The sequence below is a fragment of the Lucilia sericata genome, unplaced genomic scaffold (genome assembly GCF_015586225.1).
Source record: "Lucilia sericata isolate MDLA Ls3-8-SP2 unplaced genomic scaffold, ASM1558622v1 Contig000300F_arrow, whole genome shotgun sequence".
In the NCBI taxonomy this organism is placed as follows: Eukaryota; Metazoa; Arthropoda; class Insecta; order Diptera; family Calliphoridae; genus Lucilia; species Lucilia sericata.
Window position 1 is genome coordinate 175665 of NW_023994325.1, and position 8988 is coordinate 184652.

Consider the following 8988-nt stretch of genomic DNA (forward strand, 5'->3'; position numbering starts at 1 on the left):
TGGGAAATGTATTGATCATAAGAGAATCCTATTTTTATTGCTTCCTAAAGTATAACAGGTAATTACAATAAATACAAAAGTATGTATATTCAATATTAATTATAACATTATTTCTGTTTATTTCGTTGAAGGATTAATGCGTTCCAAAATATAACTCTTACAATTTGATGGATCGATCATAAAATTTATGAAGAACTACACAATTATTTTAGAGTCCAACATTTTACAATGTTTGGAAGTATACCAGTCAACAGTTGGAATATTTATACAGATTTCCTGAAAATTATCTTATAAGGTAATAATTCTAAATTTTTGATACATATGTACATTAGACCGACTCACTCTGTATGGAAAGCAAAAACGTGTTTTTGTTACCCCTCTCAAAATTTACCTTGCTTTGTTTTATGATGATTCCCAAAATATTTTAAGTCTAGCGATGACCGCTCGTGAGCTGGACCAAATTAAAGAAACGTTTTTTGGAATTACTTTTTTATACCCTTCACCTTCGTGAGAAGGGTATATATAAGTTTGTCATTCCGTTCGTAATTTCTATAATATAATTTTCCGATCCCATAAAGTATATATATTCTGGATCCTTATAGGTAGCGGAGTTGATTAAGCTATGTCCGTCTGTCTGTCCGTCTGTGTGTTTGTTGAAATCAGTTTTTAGAGGACTCCAGATGTCGGCGAGATCCGAATCTTCAATGATTCTGTTAGACATGCTTTCGAGAAGATCGCTATTTAAAATCAGCAAAATCGGTCCATAAATACCGGAGATATGAGCAAAAATCCGAGACAACCCAGCGGTAAAAATACACATTATGTACTCGCTTATCTAAGTGATATTTCGTGGCAGTCAGTGGTGATGCTTTCACTTATTCTTCCACTTAGATTTAACATAAAAGTGTCCTAGGCTGCCTCATCGATGTGCTCTCGCTTAGAATGTAAGCCACAATATCATTAAGACAAATTAAAATTTCACTTACATAATGTGTGGAGTTCTAAGCGAAGTTAATGAGACGCCTATAAACGCTTGCAAATAAGAATGTAATGTATATAGATTACAATCCTATTTGCATTTATAAGAAATATATATAAGAAAAAATATATACTTTTTATATTTATTTTAAAATTATGCAAGTTTATTTAAAAATGATCATCAAATAATAAACATGTATTATAGTTAATTCAATAAAAATATAATTAAACAATTTTAACGAAGATAAATGAATCTTAATTTTCTTTTGAAACTTTCGGTCATCTTCCTTTAGAAATCCTGTAAATAATCAAGAGGAAATTGTCAGTATTAAAACTAGAATATATGAAGTAAATTTACCCCAATTTTTAAGTCCGTTTCTGCCATTTAGATCACCACAATTATTTTAAATTTTTACAATAAAATAACTTTTTTAACAAAACACAACGTCACTTACAAAAGATCAACTTTAAACTGAAACAAAAAGATTCTTCTTTTCATGTAGTATACAAAAGAAAAATAAAACGGTACTTTAGTTAAGTTTTTTTTTTAAAGAAATAAAAACAAAAAACAACATGAAAAAGGCAGCTAACTCTCTGCTTAAATCGTAATCTATGTTATAATTAAAGTGCATGATATGTTGGATTACGCATATATTGCACTCTAAGTACTTAGCTTGCTCGCTTAGAACGTCATACTGACGTCATCGAATATTATCTAAGTACTTTGTTTCATTTACCGCTGGGAACCTCTGAAAATTTCATAAAAAAGAAAATTTTTTTCATGCTTTGATATAAGCAACAACAACAGCACTGCTTATTCATTGAGTATTTCGTTTCATATGTTTGGATGGCTGTGTGTTTCATTGCCTTGTGTATATTGTTTTTGTTTCTTGGTGTATTCAGTTTCGTATGTTTGGATGCCTGTTGGTTTCATTGCGTTGTGTATTTTGTTTTTGTTTTTTTTTTGAGAATTTCGTTTCGTATGTTTTGATATAAATACCGGAGATATGAGCAAAAATCCGAGACAACCTCTGAAAATTTCATAAAAAAGACAATTTTTTCATGCTTTGATATAAGCAACAACTACAGCACTGCTTATTAATTCAGTATTTCGATTCATATGTTTGGATGGCTGTGTGTTTCATTGCCTTCTGTATATTGTTTTTGTTTCTTGGTGCATTCAGTTTCGTATGTTTGGATGTCTGTTGGTTTCATTGCGTTGTGTATATTGTTTTTGTTTCTTGATGTATTCAGTTTCGTATGTTTGGATGCTGTTGGTTTTACTGCATTGTGTATTTTGTTTTTTGTGTGGTTATTACGTTTAGCTCTGTAGTTGTTCGTTTTGTTTTGCTATTGCTATAATAATGATATAGTCGGGAAAATGAAATAAATACAAATTTTATGAAATTGATATTAAATACACTATGGTGAAGGGTATATAAGATTCGGCACAGCCGAATATAGCACTCTTACTTGTTTTAATTTTTGTTTGTTTTGAAACAAAATATCCAATACGGGGTATCGTTAAAAATGTATTTTAAAGCCGCGTCCAATGATGTATTACTCATAAATAACCGTCTGCTTATAATTGCATATTCCAAAATATTTAAAATTGTTAGGTGTTTCACTAAGAAAATTAAAATGTATGCACAATTTTGCAAATTTTGCGCACCACTAGACTTGGCTTCAAACCTTTCAAATGATACCACATACTGTATGTATTGTTTAAGAAATGCTGTATAATTAAAAAAAAATAACTAAAAAGGGACTTTTTTGTAACCGGTTCAGCTCACGAACGGCCATCGATATACTAGAAACATTTTGGGAACCATTATAAAACATAACAAAGATTTTTTGAAACTGGGTAAAATATTGAATTTAACCTGAAGAATCGTGTTCCCATACGATATTTTCTTAAAAGCTGTCCAGCTCGCGAATGGACAACACTTAACCGAAAATATTTTGGGTAACATCATATTACATAACAGCGAATATTTTGAGGGGGTAACTCAAGCACCATTTTTTGTGAGTCGGTCTAATGTACATATATTACTTTTTTAGATTAGTTCTTAAATTAATTATTTTTTCTACTATTTTAATTTCAATTATTTCGATAAAAACTATAAAATTTCATTTTATTTATATTTATTTTTATAGATTTTATCTTGGTGAGTATACACATAGAAGAAGAGAAAACTCATCTTCTAGAAGATAAGATAGGAACACTTCTAGATGATACTAAGTAGTCACTTCAAGAAGTGACTTCCTAGTCACATCTAGAAGAGACTTTGGCAATACCTTACTTCCAAGAGTCATCTAGAAGTTTCTTCTGCTGGTCTTCCAGAAGAATCTTCCACGTTACTCTTAGACGTTCTCCGGCTCGGCATCAGTTCTTCCCGACTGGTGACAAGAATTCTTATACTTCCGCAACATCGCTGGCGAGCTTTTAGCAGGAAGTTTCGCACGGGTAACTTCCGCAATAGAAAATGTTTGTAGGGGATGCATTAAAAAATTTCGCAACAAAAAAACAACAACCAAGTTTTCATTTCACTTAAACACAGACACACCAATACACGCAAGCTTATTGTGTACGTGTGCAAACGAAACGTCAGCAGAATTTTCAGACCTATACACGCGAGCATTCGAATCGCAATTCTGCTCTTGACTGATCTACAGTAAAAACACTTTAACCGTATATAATTAATCTTAATGTTTTAGTAAAATTAATTTAGTATAAACAATTTCTGAACAACAGTACACATATCTAAATTTCATTAAATATTTCACACACATGTATACCTGGAAGTTATTAAATATTTTTAAAGCATATTTTAAGGCGCTATATTAATATATATAAAATCGTGTTTATAATGCTCCGAAAAAAACATGCAGATTTAAAATATTTAAATCTTTGCTTTTCTATGAGAAAAGATGAGAAACCCTATTTCCACAAATATTTGATTACCTAAAAGATTATTAATATAAAAGTAGCTGGTGGAGGGTATTCAAGATTTAGCTCAGCGGAATATAGCACTTTAACTTGTTTTTTACTTTCTTTTGTTATAGCTACGGTATAGCGTATAAAAAAAGAGAATATATTTTGTTATTTTAAGGGATAAAATAAACAAAATACCACCACCAAATTTACTTTAATATTTTTAAATAGTAATATTAAGGGTTTTCATCTAAACGTTCAAAACCCTCGTAAACTGTGCAGCCTGTGCATGTTTCCATTCTCGCAATTGAATTGTATAGAAATTGATTTGCACAACCCTTATAAGTTTGAGCGACTATTTAGACTGGCAAACTTGAGCAAACTCATCGTGCATTTAATAAATCCCTTCACTATTGTTCACTTTTGAATTTATGGACTTGAATATTCACATTTTAAACATATTTTGTACAATTTGTTGTTAAAATAATTAATTTTTTATTTTTTGATTTCGTTTGACATTGTTTTAAAATGTTTATAAATATTGTAATTGAACAGATTTTGAAAAGGGGTTTCATGAAACAAGTCGAATAAACTTGCGCAGTTGCACAAATGGGAAACTTAAGCGTTTAAATGAAAACCCTTATTGTAAATATTAGTAAGTATGAATGTGCAATATTCAACAATGTTTTGATGGAAACAAAACAATAAAAATCACTAGTTCTTGCACTAAATAAAATGAACTGTGTATATAACAAGTTAGAGTGCTATATTCGGCTATGCCGAATCTTAAATACCCTCCACCAGCAAGCTACTTTTTATTGAAACCCATCTAACTATCTAATTTTTAGATAACTCGCCAAAATTTTTGTCGAACTAATTTTGATTAGGTCCAGAAAAATTTTGAATGATTTATCTATACACAGAACATACTTATGTCGAATTTTAATTGTATACATATGTATAAAATGTGCGTTTAAGTAATTTTCAGAAATGGTCCTTATATGGGAGTTGTGACCAATTATGCACCGATCAGGAAACAATTTCGTATAATGATTTATATGCAGAAAAAGATCAAGTCTAATTTTACTCCAATAGCTTTATTAATCAATGAAATATGTGCGTTTAGGTGATTTTAGGAAGTGGACTTTATATATGAGCAATTAAGGGCCTATCCGGAAAAAATTTTCGTAGAGTGATTTATGTAAAGACAAAACATATAAGTGTCGAATTTTCTCAAGATAACTTTATTTGATAATGAAATATGTGCGTTTAAGAGATTCTCAGAAGTGGACCTTATATGGGACCTATGACCAATAATGGACCGATCCGAGAAAAAAGTGGTAAAATGATTTGTATGTACACAAAACTTATTCAAGTCGAATTTTATTCCTATAGCTTCAGAATTCAATGAAATATATGCGTGTAAGTGATTTTCGGAAGTGGACCTTATATGGGAATGTGTCGAATTTTATCACCACCATCAGTGGTGATAGAGGGTATATATAAGTTTGTCATTCCGCGTGTAACACCAAGAAATATTCATCTGAGAGCCAACAAAGTATATATATTCTGGGTCCTTATGAAATTCTGAGTCGATTTAGCTTTGTCCGTCTGTCCGTCTGTGTAAAACACGCTCACTTTAAAACGAAGCAATGGAAAGTAACGAAAATCAGCAAAAATATTCATTATCATCCGGTACAGTTTGGTATTAAAAATGAGCAAAAGCGGTTCACATCGGAAAAAGTTATGAATCAAAATTTAAAACAACTCCGAAAAAATAAGCATTTTGTATATATTTTGATGTAATTTTCTCGAAAATTATAATTTCATGATAATAATAATTTCATGAAAGTCATCATACATTCGTTTCTACACAAGATCCTGATTCCTGTTGAAAATTGCCAGAATCGGTCCATAATTTCATATACATCCCATACAAAAGTACATATTCCCGGAAAATGAGTTTTTTGTTAATAACTTCCGTCAGAATGTTGATATCTTCACAAAATTTTACAACTGAAAATCTACAAGTACAAGTATTGCTCATATGCACATAAATATTACTGTAAAATTTTTTTCCGATCGGTCCATCCTTGGTCATAGCTCCCATGCAAGGTTCTCTCCCGAAAATCACTTAAACGCACATAACTCATTTCAAAATATTGATATCCATACATTTAGCACAAATATTGCTCTTATATACATAAATTACACTATAAAACTGTTTTACGATCGGTTTTAAGATACAGAATTTTAAAATTTTGTCTTTATATACATAATTGGTCATAGCTCCCATACAAGGTCTTAAACGCCCATTACTCATTACCAGGGAAACCGAAAACATGCTCTAAAAAAAGTGTTTTAAGCGCATTAAATATGCTGTAAAAAACTCAAAATATGCTCTTAAAATTTAAAATATATGCTCCAAAAATAAAATTTTTAATTATTTTTTAACATTGAAAAGCTCAAAAAGACTGATATCGTAATGAAATAATAAATGTTTAATGTCATATTCTATATCCTACAAGATTTTTTTTATAAATGTTTCATCTCATAGTTTGAAGAACCAGTTTAATAGAATTCCGTTGTACGTTCAGATAACCAATAAATAACATGAAACCATTTGGTCCCCAAAAAACATATTTCAAACAACAAAGTTTGACACATTTCTTCCAATTGTATTCATAGCTTTTAAACTGACATTTTAATCGGTGTTGTCATAAATTCCAATAATTAGTTTTTTAAACTATAAAAATTTATTGGTCTCATGAAATCAAAAGTAATCGGTTTTATGTTTTAAAATGTAATGCTTTATTGAATAAAAAACTATAACATTGGTTTTCATGAGAGTAATGTATTTTTTCAGTTTTCAAGTTCTAAAAACGAAATTTTTTTATTTCAAAATTGTAAAATAGGATAAAAAATTAAAAAAAAATAAAATTTTATTTTTTTAAATAAAGTTTTGAAAAGAAAATTAAAAATGTACAAAAACGAAAAAAAAGCGAAAACATCAAAATATGCCCTAAAAGAGCAAAATATGCTCTAAAAACTCGAAAACATGCCTTAAATATGCTAAAAAAGTCAAATCATGCTCTTATGGATAAAATATGCAAAATATGCTCTAACAAATCGATGCCAAAATTCTTAAATTGGTCTGAAACGTGTAAATACCTTATCCATGAGTCCATACGACGCACCACAAAAAACATGCATTTGCATATTTTGGTTTCCGTGCTCATTACAAAATAAAGATATTGATACAAAATTTGGCATCAATATTAGTTTGGTATACAAAAATTCTATTTCAAGATTTTTTTCACGATAGGTCCATAACATGGTGCGGTCGGTCCTATGCAAGGTTCCCTTCCTAAAATCACTTGTACAAACATTACTTATTACTAAATTACGATATAGAACAAAATTTGGCTAAAATTACTTATTACTAAATTACGATATACAGTTAATCACAAAAATAAGTATACAGAAATACTGACGATTGGTTTTATTTAAAAAAACATATTATTTTTTCAAAAAACAAGAAAGTAACACATTTATTTATTAAAAACAATTATGATAATTATTATTCACTACTTTTTTTCTTCATATTTTGGTTCATTGGGTTCTCATTTAAGCTAAAGTTAAAAAGGTGCAAAATTTACGTCACAAAAGTAAGCATACAGATCATTTCAGTATATATTTGGTTTAATGATATTAACAAAATTTATGAAAATTTTACTTGTATTAATATAATTACTATTTAATAAAATATTTTTTACACAATAACTTGGAAAAAATCTACTTTTAGTTCCGAAATCTTGAAATTTGGGCCGATTGGCTCCGGAATTAATTAGTAGAAACAGTTTTTTCTCATTTCTACGATTTTTTTCCACTTTAGACCCCGGATTGTGGATCATTGAACCCTCCAAATGATGCATTGGAAATAGAATTTTTAACTTTTGAAAAGAGTTGTTATTTCGAAATTAATGTTATATGCATGGATTTGGCCATTTTGACACAGTACGTTCTTAAAAACCCGAAATTTAACTCCGATTTCTTAAGACTTACAACATAAACTTTAAAATTTGGATAATTTTCTTTAATTTAAACAGGTTTTCCAAATACTCCGATTTCCAAAGCATACAATAATTCTACCAATCATATCTTGATATACTCGATACAATAACCATGTTTTATGGATCGGACATTTTATTTGTTCTAGCAACAAATTAAGATGTATCCGTGTTCAAAATTGTTCAATTCGTATTCATACCACCAATTGAGCCTGATTTAATATAAAAATCTTACTATTTTGGACATGGTCACCATTTGACGATTATTGGTAGTATTTAGGAGTGTGTAATGGATGATTGGAACCAAAAAACTTGTTTAATTAATGGATACTAGTGCAAATATTATTAATATCGCATTTTAAGACATAAGTTTAGGAAATCGCCGTTAAATATCGTATATGTACGCTATACTATGTTAAAAACGGCAATGATCCGCAATGGATTGTAATTATTGTAAAGAAACAATTAATTTAAAAGTTAAAATATCGTCTTCCAATGCATCATAATGAACAAACGAGGGATATTATTGAATACCCGATCCAAAACTCCGGGGGTTTAATGTTCTTAAATAGGAAAAAATGCTCCTATAAATAATATTCAGATCAATTACCAAAAATTTCAATTTTTCGGAACAAAAAGTGAATTTTTTCCATGTTATAGTGTACAGAATATTTTATTATAAAATAATTACATTCAAACAGGTAAAATTTTCATGAATTTTGTTAATATCATTAAGCCAAATACATATTGAAATTATCTGTATACTTACTTTTGTGGCGTAAATTTTGTACCTATTTAACTACACCTTAAATGAGAACTCAAGTAACCAAAATAACCCGGAAAAAAGTAGTGAATAATAATTATCATAATTGTTTTTAATAAATAAATATGTTACTTTTTTGATTTTTGAAAAAATAATATCCTTTTTTAAATAAAACCAATTGTCAGTATTTCTGTATACTTATTTTTGAGATTAACTGTAGATACAACATTTGACTGTAATTT